Source organism: Phyllostomus discolor, chromosome 9 (genome assembly GCF_004126475.2).
Source record: "Phyllostomus discolor isolate MPI-MPIP mPhyDis1 chromosome 9, mPhyDis1.pri.v3, whole genome shotgun sequence".
Taxonomy (NCBI): Eukaryota; Metazoa; Chordata; class Mammalia; order Chiroptera; family Phyllostomidae; genus Phyllostomus; species Phyllostomus discolor.
Genome location: NC_040911.2, coordinates 71099678 through 71126476, shown reverse-complemented (window position 1 = coordinate 71126476; position 26799 = coordinate 71099678). Strand labels below are relative to the sequence as shown.

General features: G+C 37.0%; 1 protein-coding gene and 1 pseudogene across 1 annotated transcript in view; both read left to right on the top strand.

Moving 5' to 3' along the window:
• The window catches only part of MACROD2 (mono-ADP ribosylhydrolase 2), a 2132804-nt gene that overhangs the window by 642605 nt on the left and 1463400 nt on the right, over nt 1-26799 (top strand). The gene's annotated exons all lie outside the window — the stretch shown is intronic.
• LOC114506198 lies at nt 1117-2882 on the top strand (annotated as a pseudogene).

The following is a 26799-nucleotide window of genomic DNA, read 5'->3' as shown; positions in this document are numbered from 1 at the left end:
CAGGTCCCCAGTAGGGGCACCATGAGAGGTAATCATACATTGATTTTCTCTCCCTCTCTTTCTGCCTCCCTTCTCCACTCTCTAAAAATAAATAAACAAAATCTTAAAAAAAATACATAAATTTTTTAAAATAATTTCAAATGAATTTTTACTCAATGCCTTAAAACAAAGAGGAACAATACTTGTAGGCAATGCAGAATACTCCTATTTATAATCTTACATTTATGTGTGTGTATATGTGTGTTTTTCTAGTCATATTACCTAAGAATTATAGAATAAAGAAATTATATGCGTTTATTTGGTTTTACTTTTGGATATAAGTCCTTATCAGTTCATAAGGCTACCACATATGAAAGTAATTTTAGAGTTATAAAATAGATTGGGTACTTTTACTGTTTATAACCATGGCCTAGAATAATACTGAGATGCTGCTAAATTTAAACAAGTAAATTTTAAGTCAGTATATTTTCTGAATCCATAAAAGTAAAATATACCACAATAGTTAGAAAATGGGCTTTGAAGTAAGAGAAAAATATATAGTTGTGTCTGAATGCTGCCATTATTATATGAGCAACCCAACGTCCAAGACTCAGCTTTCTCATGTCTAAAATTGAAATAAGAATGCCTTATTTCTTTTTTTAAGATTTTTAATTTATTTTTAGAGAGGGAAGGGAGGGAGAAACGAAAGAGAGAAACATCATGTGCGGTTGCTGGGGGCCGTGGCCTGCAACCCAGGCATGTGCCCTGACTGGGAATCGAACCTGCGATGCTTTGGTTTGCAAGCCCGTGCTCAATCCACTGAGCTACACCAGCCAGGATAATGCCTTATTTGTTATAGGACTTTTGGGGAAATTGTTTAAGGAAAATAAACTCTGGCTGGCGTAGCTCAGTGGACTGAGCACGGGCTGCGAAACAGTGTCACAGGTTCGATTCCCAGTCAGGGTACATGCCTGGGTTGCAGGGCCATGACCCCCAGCAGCCACACATTGATGTCTCTCTCTCTCTTCTCTTTTTCCCTCCCTTCCCTCTCTAAAAATAAATAAATAAAATCTTTAAAAAAAAGAAAATATATGGGGGGGCTTGGCCTCTCCCCAGCGGGAGGTTGTAACGGAAGAGTGGTCCTGCCGAATGACGCCCTCTGGCGGCGGGACCCCGGACAGAGCTCAAGCCAGAGGTCCAGGATGCTGAACATCCCTTCCCAGTCTTTTCAAGCCCACAGCTTCCAGCAGCACGTGACAGGGGGCGTAGAAGGTACCTCTAAAACAGGGCAGAAGTCTTATGGATTGGATCGACTGCCAAAGTGGGAAGGACCTAAACAGATTAAAGGCAGGTTAATGAAGTAACTGAAGAAGAACTTAAAAAACACAACACAAAAGATGATTGTTGGATATGCATAAGATGGCTGTTTATAATGGCAGCCCGTATATGGAGTATCATCCCGGTGGAGAAAGATGAACTAATGAGATCAGCAGGGTCAGATGGCATGAACCTTTTTGATCAGGTTCATCGTTGGGCCAACTATGAATCCATGCTGAGAGAATGCCTGGTTGGCAGAATGGCAGTTAAAACCTGCTGTTCCTAAAGACTGTCGTGAGGAAAAGAAAGTCTTAAATGGCATGCTCCTAAGAGCCAAGTGACAGGTACACTTGCCAAAGAAAGCCCTATTTCTCCAAGCCATGACTGGTTCCAAACAGCTCTCTTTTAGTTCCCATTGTCATATATACTAAAACAGAAGGATATCAATTTTAGACTATCAGTAATAGCTGATCATCAGTTTGACACCTTTAGAGCAGAAACAATTATCAAGGATTATTTATATCTTATACATATTTGGGACTAAGCCATGAGATTCAAGATTTTTCTGTGTGGGTTGTTGAGAATGTGGGAAAGATAGAGATTATCCTAAAGAAAAAGGAGAGTACTTCGTGGGAATTGTCTTGTCTATCCTCTGGAGAATCACAATTCACTTATTCTGAAGAAAGATAAAGGTTTGTACTACAGAAAATGCCAGTTAATTTTCAAGGAAAATGTTACTCATGATACGAAGTTTTTCTGTCTGATGCTGCCATGAAGCACTTACCTTCAGGTGCCAATTGGACAACATGTTTTACCTCAAACTAACTATTATAGGAACTGAATAGTGAAGCCATATAAGCCTGTATCTGATTCCTTACTATCAGGTTCAAGGACCCAGCTCTTCCAACAATAAGTTACATCTACTTTCTGATCAAATCTATCCTGCTGGACTCTTGACACAATAGCTTGATCATCTTCAGATTGGAGATTTTGTTTCCGTGAGGAATCCTGAGGGGCAATTATAAAATATCCAGTTCTAAGAATTGGAAGACCTCTTTTTATTGGTAGCTGGAACAGGCTTCACACCAATGGTTAAAGTATTGAATTATGCTTTGAATAATATACCCAGCCTCAGGAATGCAAAGCTGATGTTCTTCAATAAAACAGAAGATGGTATAATTTGGAGAAAGCCTGTGGAGAAATTAGCCATATAAAAGATAAAAGAATTTGATGTTGAATTTGTTCTCTCCTCAGCACCTACTTCTGAATGGAATGGCAAAACGGGATACATTTCATAAGGTCTTTCTTTCTGAATTTTTAAAAAGAAGTCAGACAAATCCAAAGTTCTCATCTGTATTTGTGGACCAATGTCATTCTACAGAGCAGAAAATAAGGTTGCTGCATGATCTTAACTTTTCCAAAGATGAGATCCATAGTTTTACTGGATGATGAAGAGCCATCATTGTCTTTTACTGAGCTGTTTTAATCTAAATTTGTGTTGTTTGGGTTTTTTTAAGACAACTTTTTTATATACTGAAAGGTTAACTGGGCTCCAGGCTTCAGTTTCTCAAATGAAATCAAATGCTCCTTCATTATATGGTAACTGTCGTGCTTTACATTATACCATAACTTATTTTTCTACTGAATTTGGCCAGGAAAGTCAGTCATGGCAGCAAACCGGTACAGGTTGGTTTGTTATGAATCATAAAGCTCCTTGCCATTTAAATTGTATCACTGTTCCATGATGAGCTCCTGTGTTTTATGACTTAATGAAGTAAATGGTCATTTTGATCATGTTTCTATGCTGTAAAATGTCTTAGCAATACAGATTAAATTTTACATTGCACTGTCAACTCAGGAAATGATCATGTATGCTCTTGTTAATATTAAAACATGGAATGTTATAACTTAAAAAAAAGCAAATATATGTATTATGTTTACAATAGACCAGGCACTTTGTGAAAAGACAATAAACATCAAGTATGTTGTCACCACTATTTAAATTAATTAGTTACACTGAAATTAAAATCACTGTTTTGCACTATGAATTAGAACCCCTGGACATGAAGAGCAGAAGTTGCAGTGATTCTGTGCTTTGACCAATACTAGAGTCATAGTTGCCCAGTACGTTGTTACTGTTTATGTCAGAGAATGTAACTATGGTCTATTATTTCAAATAGTTCCTTCTGTACTAATAAAATTATAATAAGTTACCTTAAGTCATAATATTTAAATTAAAAAATATTTTGTCACTTTGGATATTGATTTTTGCTTTCTTTAACGTCAGAGTCCCTTTTCCTGTGCTTTTATTCTCATAACTTAATATTGTTTCAATTGTTAATTAGAATAGCTACATTTTCTGATGTTATAAATTTTTATTTATCAAGTGCTAGTTTATTGACTTAAAAGCACATCAAAACAAAACAAATCTCTGTTATATAAATAATATATGTTCACTGTGAGAAAAATACAGATTAAGTACACACACTCACAAAAATCAAATCATTCATAGCTGCATTCCATACAAAATAGTGTTTGCATTTTGAGATAGCATCTCTTAATATTGTCTTCTGGACTTATGCCATCTTTTGGTAAATGAAATTTCATTTTGGTTGATACCTTCTTCTCCCTGGCCAAAGTGTTGCATCCCTGGCAGAATGCATGGGAAAGGACCCAGGCAGAAAGCAGAGCCAACAGAGGCTGTGTATCCATTTCCCAACCAAGTTTCCTGTTTGTAGAGACTGCCAGAGTAGCAAGGAATTCACAAACTGAAATTTATTTTCATTGCCTACTCTTGTCAATTGGAGGGAAACAAGCTCTGAAGCATCGAAAAAGTTTTGTAGCTTAGAGAAATGCTAACCCAAGTTCATCCCTGATGACTTGACCTTTTGTCTTACTGTCTATCACTTTCTCTAACTCTAGCCCCATCTCTCTTCCAAAATGCAGCTAATGGCAATTTATTTCATGGCATATGTCTCTCCTCATTGTACTATTAAAGATTTAAAATCCTTTATCTGCAATTCTGAAATGTGTTTTTCAGGATCTGAAAAGTTCAAAGAACCAAAGAATTTTATAACTTAATATGAAGCTATTATAATTATTTGTAAGTATTTATAATCATACTTGATGTGAATATTCATATGTTTGGCTACTAAAATTTAAATGTGCTTGATTGCAAGATATTGCCCCAGGATTCCACTGAGGGTGTTTATACTCTGTATTATATGCACTAGATTACCTTTCTAAACACCAGAAACTCTGAATTATAAACACAACTGGCCCCATTGTTTTGAATAAGAGTTGAACATGTATTAGCACAAAGAGGTAGCTAAGGACCAGGGTAATGAGGAGGAGGGCCCAGAAGGCATTTTTATCTCAACTCTAATTCTGTTCGGTACTCACATTGGTCTTATGATAATGACAGTGTAAACGCTCTACACCTGCCTACTTTTTCATCTATTCTCATCATGTCTTACAGACAAAGACATATTTCCTGAATTTCTTAATGTTTTTGTTTCTACTAAGGACACTTAACAGATTTCTGTCCTCAACTGAAATAGTTTTCCTTGTGGTCAATACTATATGACAATTAGGCTAAAATGAGCCTAGATTTAGAGCTACTTTATGAATGGTACCTCTTTGTGGACAGTAAATCAATAAATTCATGCCATAGTTTTGTCTCTGGGTGTGAAGGAACTCGAAGGATTACCGAAAGATTGTACTTAAAGGCTATGGAAAGAAGAGAGAATAAAGAATAGAAGCAGAAGATGAAAGAAAGAGATTTCTTCCTAATGGTGGAAAGTTAGGTGGATTATTTCTAATTGTCATTGTTAAAATTATCTGAAAAATATCTACCAGTGATATACCAGTTTTCTCCTTTGACACACTCTAAGGGCTCTGCATTATTTCCCCTTTGACATTCATAAATGTCACAGCAATGCTCTCTTGCTAATTATTGAATACATGGAAATCTAAAAAAATAAAGGCATTTCATATTGTAAGTTGGCCCTGCAGTGGCAGGTGCCAGGCCCAAATGTATACTGTAAAGCATAGTTCCCTCGTCAGCACCAATGACATTTTTGGGACAGATACTTCTTCATTTTCTAGGGCTACCCTACACTTTGTGGAAAGTTAGCAGCATCCTGGTCTCTACATTCTAGATGGAGTAGAACTCCAAGTTGGGACAAGGAAAATGTTCTCCACATATTATGATGCATGTTCTGGGGGCAAAATCACTCCCACATCTCCCATTGAGGACTGCCGCTGTGAGACAGCTCTTGTGTGCTCTGGAGGTTTCTGCAGGTAGAGCAGGTACTGCATTGTCATAGCTTAATAGCTGAGGATAGGAATTCTACAGACTCACATGTCTTTTTGGATTTACTTTGCACCTAATTCACTCACTCATTCATTCGTTCATTCATTCATTCACTCATTCTGCTGATATTTATTGATCACTGATGATATGCCTGGGCTTTACTGGGTGCTGAAAGTAATTGTGAATAGAAAGATCCCTACTCTCATAGATCGTGCCTTATGGAAGGTGGGGGCAATGGGGATTGACATGTGCAAATAATAAGTAATAACATGTAAATAATTAATAAATCAGTAACCAAGTTATGAATAATACAATTTCAAACAGTGAAAGGGGCTGTAATTAGACGGTAATTGGGCAGACTGATTGGAGGATAGATGAATGCTACTATAGATAGAATTGATCAGGGAAACTTTCTCTAAACAGGCAACATTTGAGCTGAGAAAGGGACAGATCTCAGGGATGTGTATTCCAGAAAAAGGGGATAGAAAATATGTCTACCTTCACATATGGGTAAGTTTGTTCAGTGACAGTGCAAAGGCCAGTTTTGGCAGGAGCAGAGAGTTTCAGGAGTGGCACTTGGTGAGGTTCAGGGTTAGGTGGGGCCTGCATGCCACAGAAAGCCCTTTGCTTTCATTACAATCACAGTGGACAGCCATTAGAAGTTTTTAAGCAGAAGATTTAGTATGTTCTCATGGAGGTTTAAAAAGACCATTCTAGGGACAAGAATGAAAGCAAAGGAAAAACATGAGAGATATTGGTAGTTTGAAGTAGAGTCATAACATTAGAATCAGAGAAATTGGGGGGATTCAAAATATATTAGAGAAGTTGTAGGGCCAGTCGTTGTATTGATGTTTTAGGTGAGGAAAGAAATGAATCAAGGATGATTCCTGGGTTTGGGCCTGATCAGTTGGAAGGATTATTTCATTTGCTGAGATAGAGAATTTTTGTTGAGGGACTAGCTGGTTTGTTATGTGTGTAGGGGGTGATGGTCGTGGTACTTAAAGGTCACATCATATCTTTCCTCTTGTGTCTTTTTGCCCTGTGGTCACTCGAGAAGTTAGAGTATGCATCATTTCTACATAATTTTTCATGATCCTCTTCCCTGAACTTCATTGTACCTTAATTGTGAAATACCAAACACTCAGAGGCATTGTTCTTTTCTTTGTGAAAATATTTATTTATATGAGATTATAAAATGACCACTTCTTAGTAATCATATGTTCAGACTTGTGGTTCCAGAAAAGTGATGGATTTATGCAGAAACAGGTGTCCCCATGTGCTTCATCTGCCGTGTGATCATTGACTTATGTAGATGACGTGCTGTCTGGGTCAGGGGCTGAGCAGCAGAATGAAGTTACTTTTCCTACTGGAGAGAAAAATCCTGAGAATTAGTGTTTAACACATTGAATTACCAAGAAATATATTCAAGAACATAATCTCTTTCCAGCGAATGATTAAGAAGTATCTTGTTCATCTATCCTTTTATTCTTAAAAGTAGTCTAAAGTCTGGTGTCTACTGCTGGATCTTACAACACTCTTGTCTTTTAAATTTCAAGCAGCAATAAGCAGACTTTTTCTGTAACCCGATCCAAGTGTACTCTCTGCTTTAAATTGAGAAACTCTTACTTGGCACACAAATGAGCAACAACGAATAAACAAAATTAATAGGATGGATAATTACTTTGGAAGGGGTTAATTGTAGGATATCTTTAAATAATAAGCAACATTAAAGGATTTAAAAATAATTTTTATAAACAGTATATTTTCTGAGACAGACATACAGTTCCATCTGACATGTGCCTTTCTGTACTATATTGGCTATAAAAGCTTTAAGTTAATACATCGGTAAAGTTGCCATGGGGGATTTTACTTCATTTTCCAACAAAATGCAATATAATCTTTTATTTCATTTTTTTTTGATGAATAAAATACTTGCCACTGTTAAAGTTTCTTCTACTTTTTATTAAAGGTGAGCTCTTGGTAATTTTCCATTTCCACCTGGGGTTTCTTTTTTATCCACTGATAAGTTTATTCTCTGGTTGACAAAGTATTGGGATAAATTTATAAGTAGTTATTCTTTGAATGATGAAAATAAATAGTCTTTTTATTCATGAGTAAGTACAGTGTTTACTTATTGTGGGTATAGTATTTAGGTTGAAACATACATTTTCTTCATTTCTATTATCTGTTTTAAATGATTCCAAAAAAGGCAGAATGTCAGATTTTAACCAGTAAAGTCCAAGGATAGTCTGAGGTGGGTTTTTTGTTTTGTTTTGTTTTCATTTTTGCCTAAGAGCAAGATAATATATGTAAAACATCAGTAGTAATAATAATAATAGTTTAATTAAGATGAAACACTTTGAAGGTGGTAAAATATGCAAAAAATGTATTATTATTATTATTATTATTCTTTGTACTTGTTAAGGTGTGCAAGATGATGCTGTTAGCTTGGTTTGTAAATCGAACATTAGACAAAAAACAGTATGGTTGATTTTGTAGTGAAGACTTACCTATCTTAAAGTATATTTTAAAAGTACTTTTTAGGAGCTTCACAGAAGGCTTAGGTGGAATTGCATTGTTTGTGAACTTACATTCTGGGAATACTTGTCTTCATAACTTTTCATCAGATGGTATGGTGGTTAAGAATGTGATTTTTAGTGCCACATCACCTACATTGACATCCCACCCAACCCACTTATTAAATGTAAGATCTTGGACAAGTCTCACAGCCACAATTGAACTTACATTTCTGTGGATGAAAAAGGGGCTACTTGCTGAACCTGACAAGCTCAGGGGAAGCCTGCATGGTGGCCTTTTAAACTCAAAATAGCCACATAGAATAGCCTGTAATTAAACTTTCCTAACTAAATGCAAGTTATGGCAGGGAGTAGGCAGGTATCTTCTCTGACAAAGGTTAATCTTTACCTAAACTGAGCCAGGCTATTGTCTTTTTTCATCTAGGATAACATACCTTTGGAATATCAGGGTTATTTCCTTTTTTCCCACCAAACCCCTCAGGGCACAACCACTGCGCTAGAGCAGAAACCACAAATCCCCTCATTGTTACCGTTATCACTAACTGTTTACTGTTAACTATCCTGTACCCACCCTTGGAAAAGAAGTATGTGTCTATCTATTCCTTTTATTTTTTGTCCAACCAGAGATTTTCCCACTTTGCTTTCTCCCACCTTCCTAATCTATCACCAGTGAATTGTATGGAACCTTTATGTATTCCACTTTGATTCTGATGTATAAAATAACATAAAATTGTCATTTCCTGGAACATTTTCTCAATCCGTTGAGATTTTGCTTCCTACAAATCGTCTTCAGTTTGGCTCAAATAAACTTATAAAAATTCTTACAGGTTTGGATGCTTCTTACATTGACATTCTTTTATCTATAAAATTATGATAATAATGCTTACTTTTGAGGAGTGAATGAACAATGTAAGTACAACATTAGAAGACTGTCTAGTACATAGTAAATAAGAATTGGTAATAATAATTATGATTATTGTATCCTGGTAAAAGTTCAAGTTTATTGTTTAACAAATTGCATTTGTCCTATTTGGGTCTTTATTATGTGTAGAGATCAGCAATGACCTGTTTATTATATGTGGGGGGACCATAGTTTGTCTAATTATATCTAATAACATCTCATAAAAAAAAAAAGAAAAATTTAGAAGCAAGGATCTGGTTTTCAAAGGGAAAAGCAAGTCAGCCTCTCAGATCAAGCTCTGCCTCGGGTCCTGCTTGGGGGCTGGGGTGCAGTAAGCCCTCTGTAGGCCTCGGCTCACTTTCCGGCGTCTCTGCCCAGGACTCTCATCTATGAGAACCAAGGGCCTTGCTTCTCCCTTCTTATTCTTAGTAAATCTGTGTAGCTTTCTGACCTTAAATTTGGCCTTGGAAAAAACAGAAAATTGGAAGGCATAACAGTATGGTTGAAATATTAAGCTTTTCAAAATACATGCTTTAGTTCATTTACCTATCTAATATTTACTCTGTTTTTAAATTGGCTACCTTTAAAAATGTATGATTTTAAATTACATAGTAGATTATTCAGGTATTCATCTAACATTTAAAATGTAAACAGTGTCATTTTTTTTAAGGCAACATGTAGGAGATTATTTTATGTGAAAGGAAGTAGAATTAGTCTTTTTATTCTTGCCTGCCTTGGATTTTGCAGTTTTAATCAGTTTGGCATTAAGAAAAATACTGGGCTGTGTCTGTTAAGAACTGTGTTTTGTTTATAGAGATTTTTAGGTGCAAATTATCTAGCCAGATGTTTAAACATTAACAGGAAACAAGTTAAATACAATTAACACAGTCTTTATTTATCAAGTAGTTAATTCTCAGCAGTAGGCCACATAATCAGGCTTTCAGTTCCCATAATATATATAGATATCACTATTTAGATAACATAAAATACAAGATACAGAAGTCTAATGTTGAAACTCTATAAACTTTGCAAAATTAGGGAACATTCTACTCATTACTGATGGCTTCCCAAATTTTGGTATTAATTCCCTTTGTAATCACTGTCTTTTATGATAATTCTAGATGTATGGATTTTGCAGTAGATGTAATATTGCATTGTAATTTCTCACCAGGTGAATCATACCAATTATTATAGGCTTTGGAATATGAAACTAGAACAAGGTGGGCATGTGTGGGTTATGCATACACATGTGCACACCACACACAAATATAAAAATAAAATTATATAATATTGCATTTCAGTTGCCTAACTGTAGCTCAATTTACCTTTTACATAGTTACCTATAGCATGCATTAGTGCAGAGTGGATTATTTCAATATATTTAATATGCTATGAGATAAAGACTCCTAAAATAATTATTCCAGAAACTGCAAAGATCTTAAAATATTTCTGATTATGATAAATTTTAAAATATTTTTATTTTTTATAAAAATTACAAAAGTAGTATAAAACTAGAGAATGTTTGGGTTTGGATAACAAAGAGAGAAAAAAATTGGCTACTACTAAATAAAAGTCATCTGCCCTATCCTACATCTCTGTGTCTCTAGCCAAAGTCATAGCTATATCTTTACATATTTCCCATTGTATTATAAATTTTGTATTTTATTTTTATATGCATTTACAAGGCAGTTTAAAATATTCTGTGCTATATTACAAAGGTTTTGAGTTTTTAAATCTTCCTGAGAAAGAGCTTAAAAATAATTTGCTTTATTACAAGTCTCATTAGAGACCTAGGGAATCATTCCCTAATATTAATTCTGAACTTCACTTTTAATACGGTATTAAAAGCAGTGCTGTGGTGGAAATTGTATTAAACATCTGAAGTTTATGTTTAAGTGTCAATTCTGACCTCATGAAGGGTTTGAACTTGGTTATCATCCTCTAGTTCTAGAATTTGAAATGTATTTGTGATACACCTATGTATATGAGAAATACACACATAGAGCCATGAGAGTAAGTTTTGGTCCACATGCCTTCCCTAAAATGGGCTCTAAACCTAGTGGAAACTGATGAGCATCTTCTTGGGGGCTTTTATTTCTCTGTGATAGACTAATTTATTTTGGGCAGGAGATACTTCCTTTTCTCTTAATGTATATGGGGTACAACAGAAAATAATGGATTGAAAGGGAGAAAAAGAGAACTTGGCAGGTGTGGATGAGAGCAATGGAGAGGAATAAAGCAATTTAAGGATCTAATTATTAATATTTACTTGACAACTTTGCAAGTCTATTGCAACTTTGCAAGTCTATTAATTATGGAGATGAGGAAAGGCTGATAAGAAAATGAGAGAGCAGGTGTTAAGGAGACAAGGAAGGACGCCCTAAGGTTTTCCTCTGGTTCACATGGCTTTCCTTCTTCTGGTTTTGCTCGTTGCTACTTGTTTCTGAATATTAAGAGAGAAGTATCTTTAAATTATTTAGATGCAACTCAGTGGAACAATAGTCTTAAGAAACTACAAAGAATGTTTCATTCATATTGAAGAACAATTATAAAACACCACTTTTAGTCATAAGTTGCAAAGTGCTAGCCAAATATTGAGTTTATTTATCTAACTTATTATCACCCCATCTGCCTATGTAAACTCATCATTATTCTTAGCCTCCCTTAATAGATAAAGTAGATTCCCTTCTTACTCTAACATTTAGGATCAAAGTGCAATCCAAATGTCAGAGGTGGTGGTGATAGTTATTTCCACTATAAAGGGTTCCCAATTTTGAAATGATAAAATATTTGTAGAATACTATACAAACACAAATTAGTTTACATTTCACTCTGTCCCTGCAAGTGGGGCAGCAGGCTTGTAGTGGAAAAGAGCCACATATTCAGAACAAGCCTGAGTTTGGAGGTTTGAATTCTTACTCCACATCTAACCAACTATGTGACCTTGGGCATATTGCTTCCTTCTTTTGTGCCTTAACTTCTTTTCCTATAAATTGATGATAATTATAATAACTTCCCTATTAATGTGTTATGATGATTAAATTAGTTAATTTAGGCTAAGCACTTAGACACATACTTATCAACTCTTTATAATTCAGTGGTTCTCAACTTTGGTGACACATTAGAATCACCTGGGGAACTTGATGCCCCAGGCAGCACACCTGACTCATTAAATCCTGCTCTTTGGGGATTGGACTCAGTAGTGGCAGTGGGGAGGGGGTCATAAAACTCAAGTGATCCTAATGAGCAGCCAAACTTGGGAACCACTGGCATAAGTGTAGGCCATAATTATCTTGTTGACTAATATAACTTTCTGAGGGCAGGCTGTGGTATTACTTCTTTTTGTACATTCTCCCTGAGATCCACCAGCTCAATGACTTATTTGTAACTAATACTCATTAAATACTTATCAACTAAGGAAAATATGTTGATGGTCCTTTAGGTGTGTAAAGACCTTGTGATACTGCAGAGATGCTAATTTTAAGCATTAATTATTCTTTCCCTCATATATTCATTTACACATGCTATATAGTTTTGAGTCTTGATGTACTGTGCTAAACACTGCAGACATATATTGTAGGATTTGAAAATGCACACCATACTCTGAGGATTTTATAATCTAGTGTGTGAGCATGAAAAATACAGACAGGACTTTAGTGAAAGGAAATTAACCGTGTTTAAGTGTGATGTTGCAATTTTGAAAACCTAGATGGAGCATGTGGCATGTTTGTTAGGGAGTGCTCTATACGGTCAAAACCTCTGTGTAGTGGAGTGGAGAGAGTGGCACAGAGAAGCATGATTGGGCAGGAGAAGTAGTTAAATTGTTATGTATTCTCAACAAGTCAACCCCACAAGGAGCTTAGGGGCTGGCAGCTCTTCAGAGTTGTCCCAAGGTGGGCTGAAAGGGGGTCAGGTTTTTCTTTCTCTTTGTTGATCAGTACTTGGATGCAGCTGCTGGAGGATGCTGAAGCCATCCCCAAATAGAACTGAAAGATGCTGAAGTGATCCCCAAATAGAGCTGACAGCTCAGAATGTCTTCTGGTAGCTCTCCTAGCTAATAGGGGAATACATTCTTCTTTCCTGAAGGGGGATTTTTTTGTGGAGTATCGCAATTTCTGCCACTTTCAGGCAAAAGAGATTAACAACAACAAAAAAGAAGAGGTCACACTTATTTAGGTGGAGATGAAGAGCCAGTGGTGAATTGGCAACTGCTTTCTGAAGTGGATGCCATTGCAATTTGATGTTTAAAAATGGTTAAGATTTCAAGAGGCTGAGATGAGGTGCAGAGTTTCCAGGTAAAGGGAAAAATAGAGGTAAGTGAGGAGAAATATGAAGTTAGATTTGTTCAGAAGCTTGTGAATCTAGCAGGCAAAGATACACAGTTTAGGCTTAATTTGGTTGCCATTTAGGCAGTGGGGAGAAAAATGTACCAATTTGCTTTATAAAGGTTAACCTGGTAGCAATTTGGAGAATAGGAAGGGTCAACCTTTGAAATTAGGCAGGTTGGGGAGCAAGCTAATGCAACTCTCCACCAAGACCTCCACATAAGGAGGAAACACCTAGATAGTCAGGAAGGCAGAGAACTGCGAAGAATTGGGTGGATCTGAGGTGCATTGTAGATGTGGAATGGACAAGTTTGAGAGTTGACTAAATTTTTATTGTGTGTCATATGGGTGGTCAGTAGGTAGGAGACAGCTAGAGTGACAAAAGGCATAGTGATGGAGAAGAAGGCCCAGCTTAGAAAGGGAGGAGACAGATGTGACGAAGGGTCTTGCATAGAGGCATTGGGAGTGCATGACAGTAGACAGTTGGGCTGATTTGAATCCTCTGTCTTGTATTACTCTTTGGGGCTTTCCTGACAACCTCAGATCATTTTTTCCTGGTAATCAAGGACAGTGCCTTAGGAGTCTGAGCCCAGTCCTGTTGGAACACTGTCCTGGATGGTACTAAGTAAAATATTGAAATAACCAATGTTGCTCTCACTTTCTAGCCATCTCTTTTATGCCCTCAGAGTATTTCTCCTGCTCCATCTTCCCTCTTTTCTGGCAAAACTGGTCATTTATACCACAGTGTTGGTTTCTTCAATGACCTGTTATTTACTCCTGAAGTATCTCTAGTTGTAGGATGAAACTCTAAGTTCTTTTGTTTTTTTATCTTCACTGAGGACTTTTTTTTTTCAATTGCTTTTAGAAAGAGGAAGGGAGAGATAAAAAAACATGATGCAAGAGAGAAGCATCAATGAGTTTGCCGTCTGTATGTGCCCAGACCGGGGATCGAACCCACAACCTTTTGGTTATGGGACAACACTCCAACCAACTGAGTCACAGCAGCCAGGGCTCTAAGACTTTTTAAAAGAATTTCAGTGAATGGTATTATTTTGAGCAAGAGGGCTTCTGAGTCTCTGAAAATTATGTTTAATGTCACTCTCAGTGATTTAATTTGAGGGCCAGCATTTTTAGGATTTGGGCAGAATGGAAATGTAAGTCATACTTGTAGCTTCTTAATCTTGGAAGAAGGTCCTAGAATGGTCTAAACACTGCCTCATAGGGAGTCAGCTGTGGGACTTAGTGTGCCTTAATATTGTTATAATTTATTTTTCTCCTCTCTCTCACAGAAATAAAATTGATGAACTAATCATCCTGTAATTTGTCATAATGAAAGAACTTTTCCTACTTTATCTTAATGTCTATGGTGTTTCATTTAAGAAGAGTATAAATGAGTCCTATTTCAAAATGAAATGTGCTGTGATATCATTAGTTCCCAACCAGTCAGGTTGTGAAGTCAAGAACTCTTTCTTTCCATTCCAAAACCTTGAAGAAAATAATTGAGGTATACATACTTGACAGTATCTATTTTATTGCTTTGCAAAGAAATTTCAATTTAGTGTTTATCTGGTTATAGCCTCCAAATATTTCTCAAAGGAAGATAAATCAAGCTTCTTGGGAAGTTCTAGTCTTATATCATACAGTCCTGTATGTGAACTGCCTTGTTTGACAGTGCCAGTCTGAGCACTCCCCTGGCTGTGATTAGAACTCAGCCATGGTTTGGTTGGCACCTCACTCTTCTTGCTTGTTTTCCTCTCTCTCTCATCTCTTTTAACTTGCAGATTCCATGTAGTTCTTTGAAATGATTTATATTTCATTCTAGGTCATTAGTATGTGTTTCCAAGTAGCCAATCTTCCTCCTTTGTTGGTTAATGTTTACAAGAGTCCTCTTGGAATAATGACTCACTGCAATAGTTTTATCACTCACCCACCTCCAGTATCAGCAATGAGCTTATATTTGAGACTTTACCCTTCTCTGTGTCCTTAAAACAAATTCTGTTGGCTGAGTGGGGAATATGATTCTGTACCTGATCTATGGAAAAACCACTCTCTATTTGTTAGCAAGATAGATGTGTGCCACACTTCTGTGTTTTTGCTGCAAGAATTGTTCTTTAAATCTAAAGACCAAGAAAGCATAAACAAGACTCATTTAGTTCCTTTAAAGATGCTTATTAGTGCTTACATTAGAAGTCACATTAAAGGATAATAAATAACTATTCTTTTAAAGAACTAGCTCACACAAGTACTCCTCTCATCTATTTTTATGCCTCATAAATTAAATAAAATCTACTTTCTTTGCCCAGTAGCAGAGTCAAGATGCTATGGAACTCTGCTGAATTTGAATTTTGCCTATTACTGAACTTTTGGATGATGTTAGAGAGAGCCTTCTCCAAATGACTCCAAATCATGAGGGGGAGTGGGGGGTGCTTTGTACTTGTGCAGGTGATGAACTGTACCTAGCTGGGCTTTATAATGTTGGAGCTTAAGGGAGCCATAAAGGCAAGTTTCTTCAGTTTTCCCTTATTTTATGCAAAGAAGAAGGTCATCCTGACTAAAGTGATAAGGCAACTAACAATCAGAGTTGAATGATATAACCAAGGTCACTGGAAGGGGTCTGCAGTACATGCTCTGTCCCAGTCCCCATAGCTGTTCTCTTCTCAAGTGTATCCAGAGTACCTAAAACAGGGCGTGATACTTGAAGGGCCTGTGGATAAATTAAGGAGCAGAGCCAAAGGAAAAAGGAAATTTATAACAGCAATTTATAAGGCAACATTGCTTCACCTAACTTTGCTTGTTTTGTTTTTTGAGAGTCAGTATATTAAAATGGTCAAGTACATAAATTCTGAAGCTAGACTGACTATGTTCAAATTTCTGCTGTGTGCCCTTCACCAAATTGCTTTCTTCATTCACTATGCCTTCATTTTCCTGTAACATAGATAACATGTAAGATTTTTGTGAGGGCAGAATGAGTTAAATCATGTAAAGGACTTAAAATAATACCTAGTATATTGTTAGCATTCAATATCTGTTAGCTGTTACATTGGTATAACTCCCATGAGGCAAGTCTGGCATTTGCCAAGTGCCTCTTAAACAACGCAGAATCTGAAGACTTGCACCTTTGCATCTTTCTTTTCTCACATTCCATATTACACTTCAGATTTCTGCAAGCACAAAAATTTAACAGAAGCCTTGCTAAAATCCTGCAACCAGTGTGAACACAGTCATATAACCTAGCACTTGAAAATGAGGCAGTGAGGTGCACAAGAAATATTACGGGTTTAAGGCCACTCAAATGCTGTGTTGAAACTGGCTCAACCTGTCCTCAGCCTGGCTCAACCCATTAGCTGCCTGTCCTGGCAAAATTATTCAAACTCTTCTAATCTTATTTTTCTCATCTATAAATTAGATGAAAATGCTTATTTGTTATATAAAGATTAAATAAGATAGTATATATATTTAAAGTGCCAGATATGCCACAGGGAAGTGATAAATGTTTCATCTTTTTAGTAATTATTATACTAAGAAAAACCCAGGATCCAAGGGGTTGGCTGGAAAAAAAATGCAAATTACTATGTAAAGATACCACTATTTTATTTGCTCAATTCTGCAGAAAGTTGTAAGGTACGTTTTTAGATAACAAGTACTGTGAAAGTATTTTGTCTCAGGAGCAATACCTTTATTCTTGGGTCTCTCAGTCCTTTATTCATGAATTGCTTGTTAAAATGATTCCATGGCTTCAGAGACATCTCTGATTCCAAAGGCTCACTCTAACCAAGCTGTTTTTAGAAGGTTTTCAGTACTTAAAACAGGAGGAAGTAAGGAGGGAAGGAAGGAAAGGAAGGAGGGAGGGAGGGAGAGAGGGAGGGAGGAAGAGAGTGAGGGAGGGGAGGAGAGGAAAGGAAAGACTAGACAAGATGGGAGTGTGGAGAGAACTAGACATAATGGATATTAGGGACAGTTTGAATTTATTTTCCATTCCATTGGAGTTTGCTGCTTATGAAGCTTTTAAACGGATTTTAGTGATGAAAATGTGGCTGTCATCAATTAATGTTGTCTTCTAAGAGATGTTCTAGTCAGGACTGGCCATGTTAACTTGCAATAACAAATAATCACAGAATCTTAGGACTTAAACCAATAACATAAAAGGTTATTTCTCATTCATGCAATAGTTCCACAGTCTTCACACCTCATCCTTACTCAGGGATGTAGGTCAAAAGAGCCTTCGCCCTTTGAAACATGCTAGTTGCCATGAGAGTGGAAAGAAGATAGCAAATTATGATTGGGCTCTTCCCACATTCTGTGACCAAAGGAACCTAGACCTGGCTTTTTTTTTTTTTTAACTTTGAGGAGGAAGCTAATTTTTACTATGTATCTATCTATCATAGGAAGAAAAAAAATTACCTAGGCACCTTGGAGGAGGAATGAGCTAAATATTTCATGATAGACATTATTGTGATTTCTATATTTTGTGGTTTTCCTCTTTTGCATACGTGGTACTGTGCTTCTCCACCCACTTGAATTAGCCATGATTATGTAATTTGCTTTGACCAGTGAAGCATGAGTGAGGATGATGTGTCACTTCCATGTTAAAACTTCAAGATGTAGTTGTGCGCAATCCGTACTATTCTTTTCTTTTGTCAGAATAACCCAGATGCTCAGTCTAGGTCTCCGAGTGAAGACACAATGGAGCAGAGCCCCTACCCACTGCTTGCCCATAAGATGGGCAAGATGAGCAAGAAATAATATATTTGATTTAGATATCATTGAGATTTGAGAGTTGTTTGTTACTACAACATAACCTGGCCTATTCTGATTCAGATGGGGAACATAATAGAATAAATTTTCAAAAGTCAAAGAATAGTTTTCTTTTGCTCATGTAGATTTACATATGCTCAAAATTAAAGATCTCAGGGCAGTTTTTTACTACCTATCTATCACAAGGAGAAAAAAAACACCTAGGTACCTTGGTAATTTTTGACTAGTAATTGTGCTGGTGTTAGTGGGTGGTTGTTTGGGAGCAAGTAGACTATTTATTTATAGCTTCAGAGCAAGGCTGGGTTCTCAACTTCTTTTCTGCTGAAAACAAACATCACTTAGTGATCCATTACAAATATAATGATATAATGGCAGTGATGTTGGAGGCCACATAATGTTCTTAATGTGTTGGATTTTCTTTTTCTTTTTCTTTGATTTAAATGAGTTTACTAGGTACTTAGATTTATAAAGGGAAAATTCTTACTTTCTTACATTTGTTCTATAGAAATCAATGAAAAAGGAGGGTACCATTCATGAGTCGGAATAACAATAGGTTTGTAATCCAAGTAGATGCTTTGTGGGCTTCAAGGATTTCCACACTCTCTGCTGGTTTTGAAAATGAGGCACAGCGTTATGAACTCAGGTAAAAGATCCTACTACTGATTCACTAATTATCTTGGGCAAGGCACTTAATCACTTTGGATCTCAGCTTCCTCATCTTTAAAATGGGGATAATAATACTGGCATAAGTCATAGGGATGTTGTGTGGAGAAACTAATTAATGATTGTAAAATGCTTTGAAAGTGCAAAGCGTTGTATAATTGTTAGGTGCTATTATTAAGAAGTATTATTAGTGTGTTGTGTTTAATTTTCATTCGGGCTTCTCTGCTTTGAAGTCAACATAGTCATGGATTGTGGGGTAGGGATAAGTTCACAGATGTGCTGCTCTAGTCCCTTTTTTGTCTAAAGAAAATATTCTCTGGCCAGGGTAATCATTATTATGAAGAATATTTCTTCAAGATAAAAAGATAGGAAATTACCTTCCTTTCAAAAAATGGAAATTGCTCTAACTTTAAAAGTATTAATCCTTTAAAACCTTGTGCAACCCTATGTTTCAATAAAGTCTAACACAGAAAATTTGGAATTTAGGTATTTCTTTTTTTTTAAGATTTTATTTATTTATTTTTAGAGGGGGAAGAGAGGGAGATAGAGAGAGAGAAACATCACTGTGCGGTTGCTGGGGGTCATGGCCTGCAACCCAGGCATGTACTCTGACTGGGAATCGAACCTGCGACACTTTGGTTTGCAGCCCGCACTCAATCCACTGAGCTACGCCAGCCAGGGCTGAACTTAGGTATTTCTTGCTTCAGCATAACAGGAAATGTCCCCACTCAGATAACTTTAAATTAGCTTGACCAGCTCTTTCCAAGTTTCCCACAGTGCTTGCTTCAAGAATGGAAATAAGAGAGGGATCCTCCTCAGGAGAGAAATTCTGATCTGTGGCTGTATTTTGCATTCGTGAACAGTTCAAACCCCAACTCAAATTAATTTGTTTTTTAGACTGTCTGTTGGGAAATGTGTTTCTAGGTACATAAACACAAGCTATTTTTTTTTTGAAGGTCAACTATGCACCATGTTTATAGATGACTACATGGTACAGTTAAATAACACTGACTCTGAGGCAAAAAGACCATGATCAGGCCTTGGAAAGCTTTCTTATTGTGTATGTTTTGAAAAAATAAGTTAATATCTGCTTCAGTTTCAGATAGAAGTGTGTGTAATGTAATTCCTGCATACCTAACAGGGCTCTGGAAGGGTTCAAAGCAGGTAAAATCTTTGGAAAATATTTTATAAGTAAAATGAGCTGTTTAAACTGCATTACATTATTTTATTTAACATTTTATACTATCTTGTATTAAATTTGTTCTTGTGTTAACAAGCCTCTAAATATATTTTTATGAATAATATAGATGTTAGAAACTCAAATGAGCTTGAAACTTTCTAAAGTCTGTCTTTAGTCTTAATAGATAATAAGATGAGAAGAAAGTTGATATGTACTTTCTGAGAAGTTGTCCATTAAGTAGCTGGAAGGGGAGTTAGAGATCTGCATAAGCAGCCTTGGCCATTGGCTTGGCTGCTATTGCACATTGTTTTGTTTTGTGTTTAATTTTGAATGCTGACCTGTACAGCATTACATTTTAAAATCACTAGGAGCTGTGAATATAGGAGAGGCTTCTTGTTTAGTATGCAAAACAATAACACTCTTACCAAAGAAATAAAAAGTTTAAGTCCAAGTCACAAAAAGAGTTTTTAGAATTTGATCTTACTCTTTTTTCAGAAATTTCTCAGACACTAGAAATTTTTAGAGCCTCGCCTTCTGGAATCAGAGAACTCTAATACTTAGGCTACCCTTCAACTCCATTATTTCCCCCCTAATGTTCCTCTTCTTATGATGTCATAAAACTATACATGATGAACAAATCCTACAACCCATTAATTTACCATCCTAAGAGTGCTGACCTCATGAAATGATGGCCAATGTACCAGAGCTGTTTATCCACTCACATATGCTGAGAAAAGGGTAATGGCAGAATTTTTAAGGTTTGTCCCGTTGATTTTAAGCCATTGGCCTACTTCCTAGAATGAATGCTCTGATGTGCCACTCAGCTCCCCTGTTCAGAACTGAGACAGCAGTGGGAGTGTTGTCTGCTAAGGACTCACTGCTAAGCCCCTCTACTGGACTTGACTTCTGTTGAAGGGAGTTGCCCCTTCTATGGTCATACTTGCCTCACTGGGGCTATCTCAGATCCAGTGACTATTAATATAGACAATACAAAGCCACAGCTCCTTGCCTTGATGGGGAACATCTATGAAGGACTATCTCAATGACAGAGCTTCCAGTAGGATTTGCTGAGGCCTCTGTTGCAACTGAATTACAATTTAGTTTCTTTTCTCAACCAATCTCCAGGTTATCAGACCAATATCTAGGGTCAGTCCCCAATATGACATGTTTAAGGAAGTGCTAGGTATGCTATAGAAGGAAGCCTAAAAAATTGTAAACCCTAGTATGTACTGACAGGAACTAGGAGAGAATATGTGGAACTGGCCAGAAAATGCTGAATCAAAGTGGCTGGAACATGAAGTTGAATAAGAGAAGGTTTAATGACATGGAAGGACTCTCCTGTGATAAAGAATTTAATACCCTCATAATGACTTTGGGAGATGATGTTAACATATTGCTAGAATGGCTTTTGGAAGCTTGGGACAAATGATGGTCTGCAGAATGAAAAATAGAAATGCCAGAATTGCTGTGGTGTTCAGTGTATGAAGGAATAAAAATCTCAGGGAAGTTGGCTTGCTAGATTACATATATATGCATAGGCTGGAAACCAAACCAGATGGCTGTATTGTGTAGGAAGACCCTAGAGGATGCTCCATTTTCCAAAGTGATAATGAAATCACTAGTGAGCACTGTGATCTCTGAGAAGCCCAGGAGTAACTATTTTTTCTGTTGCCAAGGCTGACTAAACTGTTACAGAACTGGACTTTGACAGCAAAGTGGATGATGATGGATATAAGTCTGGCCCTTACAAAACCCAGATAAATCATGGTGAATGACAGAGGACTCCCAGAAACTCAGTCAAGCTCTAAGTACAGGATTTGCAGCCATTGATCTGGCAAACACATTCTTTTCCATCCTTATCAGGGAAGAGGAACAGAAGTTCTTTGTGTTCAACTGTAAAAATTTATGTCTTGCCCCAGGGCTATGCTCTCTGTTTTGCCTTCTCCAGGACCTGGACTGTCTGGATATTCTGCTGAATATCAGGTTGGTCTATTATTTGATGACACATCTTTATCATATGGGTGTGGAGTAACTGGCAAGACTTTGTAAAGCATGTTTGACCCAGAGGTAGGAGATAAGGCTTATGGAAATTCAGCGGCCCTCCACATTAGTAATGTTTTTAGGAGTCTGAGTATTTTGGGACGTCTCTACCACCTAGCTATCTCCTTGAGAAATGAAGCATTTATTCCCTCAGTTGCTTGAAGTATTGACTACTGATAATTCAAAACTAATTTCTTCTATGGAATTTGACCTCTGCTGAAAGTAACTGCCTCACGAAAGCCATGGCCCCTCCCTCAGGGCCATTTCATGACTGGTTGATGCAGGAACACAAACATGCCAGCCCCAATGCCTTGATGGGGCCAATTCTAAAGGGCTATCTATCCCAGGTTCAGAGGTCCTAGCTAAGGTCTTTGCTGGAACTCGTTGTAGTTAAACTCTATTCAGTTCTGCTCTTTTCACTCCTTTACAGGCTTTGTTTCTGAGATAACTCCCCAATAAACTTCCTGCACACAGATATCTATCCCAGAGTCTGTTTTGGGGGAAGCTGAACTTAGAACCTGTTGCCAACATAAAAATACAATTTAATTATAAAATATTTATATTTTAGTGTTTGCTTATTTATTTTATTTATTTTTAGTATTTGTTTATTTACTTGATAACTTTTCACTGTTGGCACACCCAAAAACATTCCCAAGCATTTTCCTACAGGTTTTGAATCTTAAGACCAATGTCTTTGATTCATTCTATTTTATTCAACAATTCAAGGGTGCCAGCACTGTGTTAAGCATTCTGGATTCAATGGCAAATAATGCCTGACCTGAAGATTGAATAGGAGAAGTAAATTAACAGACAATTAAATATAAATGCACTATGAGTAATAGTTATGCTGTTGGAGCCTAAAGGTGGGGCATCTAGTTTTGATTATTGAATGGGGTAACAAAAAGAGAAATCTATAAGGTTTTCTGAAAAAGGATCTGATTTGGGCATTCAGGATAAGTAGAAACTGTTTAGGTAAAGAAAAAACATATGTTCAGAGTGGGGAAAGTATGAAGTAAAAAGGAAACAGATTTGGAGTTGAGAAAGCACTTCCATAGACCCAGACTATAGGCAGTGCTACTGATTAGTGTGAGGTATTTTAGAGAGCTCTTGGCATTCACTGAATTACTCCAGGCAGGGGAGGTATATGGTTTGACTTTCATTTTGGAGTTACACTTTAATCAGATGTAAGTATGGAGAGGAAACCAGTTAGGAGATCCTTGCAGCAATACAGCTAAGAAATGATGGTTGAAACTACTGTGGTGACATGGGAGACAGAGAAAATGTCAAAAAGAAAAAATGGGTTCCTTAGATAGAAAGGAAGTTATATCAGTAAAAGTGGATGATGAACTGATATGGTAGTATAGAGAGATTAGAGGTGCCCCAGACATCTCTCTGGGTTGGGTAGATACCATTTACCAAATAAATGGTGGATATGGGGTAATGGTGGTATGTAGGAATGTGTTTGTGTGTATTGGGGGGAATGTGGAAAGGGTGAGATATGATGACTTATATTTTGATGTTTTTTTCCTTCAGAAACTTTGAGATATCTACCGAAAGACAATCATATGTGTATAGAAAGATCTGGGCTTAGGAGAAGACATCACATCACAGTAGTAGACAAGGGATGATCTCATCCTAGGAGTAGGTTTAGATTGAGAGAAATATGGAGCCAGAATTGTCTTTAGCAAAGACAGTTACAAGAGCTGTCTGTGTTAAACACCCACTCTTTAGGAATCTTGAGTCACAAGACACCATTCAGTATAGTTTCTCATCCAGGGTGAACAACACATGGTTTCTTAATATTTCTTTATAATACAAATGGTGAAATTTTTGGAACTTTATCCAAATGTGCTGCCTTCTCACTTAGTGGTATAGACTGGAATTAGACACTATATTTATGTTATTAGACAATATAGTATTTATTGTTATCATATTCATCAAGACCAGAATTAAGAAGCCTTTCTATATGGCATATGCTTCCAGGAAAACATGAGTACCACTTGTGACTTCTCTAAAGTAGGTGCCCTAAAGGCAGTTCCCAAATATAAAAAGCTGTATATTAAAAACAACAACAACAATGCAATCCTTATACAAAGCAGCGTGATAGGACATGTGTTTAGGATATTGTAAGTTCGGCATGCCAGAACATTTGAGTAAGAAATGCATTTAATTATTTTACCCCTTAAAGAATGCTTTTACCTCTCCATTAAATGAGCCAGATTTTAAACAAAAATTGAAAATCACTCAGATGTAATCCAAAACACCCTACATAGTCTTTTGATTTGTTAGAACAAGCTGCTATACTTTATTACTTGAAAACAAAACTTTGTTTAAATCTTAAAAAGCTGATGACATACAATTATCTTTAATAATGAGACATTTTCATGCATTGCAATCTTTGTTTATTAATTATTTAGGGAGATGTTAAGTGATTTTTAAAATGTTTTTACCTGAAATGAATGTATAATTTATGTGTGGAATATTTCAGTTGCATATAATGATTGTAGGAAGGTAGATTTTCTAAATCTTGAGTGACTGATTTCAGCTTTTCTCCCTGACTCCTCCTCTCCAAGTTTTCAGAAGGGATAAGGATTTCTCAGACACTGGAAATATCACACTACAAAGATGTGCTGTAAATTAGCTTTGGAGTCTAGGTGTTCTCTCTAGTCAAGCCCCATTTCTTTTCACCCTAAAGAACACCAGTCCATCTTTTTGTTTCCTGGTCAGTCTTACATTTATAATGTTCAACTCTGAAACATTAAGGTGCTTATTTTCATTTTTCTGTCTCAGAGAGGCACGATATAAATCAACCAGAGCATTAGCTCTTATCAGCTCCAATTATGTGTCAAGTTCCATCTACTTATTAACTCTTTCAAAATTCACAAAAACCCTACGAGTTGGCACTATTATTATCCACTCTTGACAGATGAGAAAATGGAGGCAGGGGAAGGAGTCTTGGCACTTTGGCCCTAGATCCTATCCTCTTAAACATCATGTTATCCTGTCTTTCAAGAGTGTGAGCTTTTTATTTTTATTTTTATTACTATTTTTAAAAAATATATTTTATAAATTATGCTATTACAGTTGTCCCATTTTCTCCTCTTTATTCCCCTCTGCCCTGCACACCCCCACCCACCTGCATCCCTCCCCCCCTTAGTTCATGTCCATAGGTCATACATATAAGTTTGGCTTCTCTATTTCCTATATTCTTCTTAACCTCCTCCTGTCTATTTTGTACCTACCATTTATGATGCTTATTCCCTGTGCCTTTTCCCCCATTGCCCACCCCTCCCAGATGATAACCTTCCATGTGATCTCTTTCTATAATTCTGTTCCTGTTCTAGTTGTTTGCTTAGTTTGTTTTTGCTTTTTTTAAGGTTCAGTTATTGATATTTGTGAGTTTGTTGTCATTTTACAGTTCACAATTTTGATCTTCTTTTTCTTAGGTAAGTCCCTTTAACATTTCATATAATAAGGGCTTGGTGATGATGAACTCCTTTAAACTGACCTTATCTGGGAAGCACTTTATCTGTCCTTCCATTCTAAATGATAGCTTTGCTGGATAGAGTAATCTTGGATGTAAGCCCTTGCCTTTCATGACTTGGAATACTTCTTTCCAGCCCCTTCTTGCTTGCAAAGTTTCTTTTGAGACATCAGCTGATAGTCTTATGAGAACTCCTTTGTAGGTAGCTGTCTTCTTTTCTCTTGCTGCTTTTAAGATTCTCTCCTTATCTTTAATCTTGGATAATGTAATTATGATGTGCCTTGGTGTGTGCTTCCTTGGGTCCAACTTCTTTGGGACTCTCTGAGCTTGCTGGACTTCCTGGAAGTCTATTTCTTTCACCAGATTGGGGAAGTTCTCCTTCATTATTTTTTCAAATAAGTGTTCAATTTCTTCCTCTTCTTCTTCTCCTCCTGGCACCCCTATGATTAAGATGTTGGAAAGTTTAAAGCTTTCTAGGAGGTTCCTCAGCCTCTCCTCATTTTTTGAATTCTTGTTTTTTCATTCTGTTCTGGTTGAATGTTTATTTCTTCCTTCTGCTCCAAACCATTGATTTCAGATCCAGTTTCCTTCCCTTCACTGTTGGTTCCCTGTACATTTTCCTTTATTTCACTTTTCATAGCCTTCACTTTTTCCTCTATTCTGCAACCATATGCAAGCAATTTTGTGAGCATCCTGATTACCAGTGTTTTGAACTGTGCATTTGATAGGTTGACTGTCTCTTCGTTGCTTAGTTGTATTTTACCTAGAGCTTTGACCTGGTCTTTCATTTGGGTCATTTTTTTTTGTCTTGGCACTCCTGTTATGTAATAAGGGGAGGAGCCTCAGGTATTTACCAGAGCAGTGCAACCCAAATTGGTACTTTTTGGGCTGTATATGGGGGAGGAGTCCAAGAGGGAACAATGCAGCTTGCTCCACTCTCCACCAGTTTTCAGTCACTTCCTCCACTACCCACAATCAAATTGGGCCTTTCTGGTGCTGATTCCCAGGTTGGTGGTCTTGTCTATGTTCTAGGACCCTCTGGGTCTCTCCAGTGAACTCTCCTGTGAGGCTGGGAGTTTCTCCTGCTGCCACAACCCCTATTGTTTTTTTTTCAGCCATAGGTTTTAAGACTTTATTTCCCCCACACTGGAACCCTGGGTTGCGTGGTCTGTCTTGCTCCCTAGCTGTTCCTCCAGGTTTATCTTCTCATGAATGTGGGACCACCTGTTCTGCCAGTCGCCACCTCACCCCATCCACCTGCCACCGCCTTGCCCACCCACCCTGTCCTCCAGCCACTGCCTTG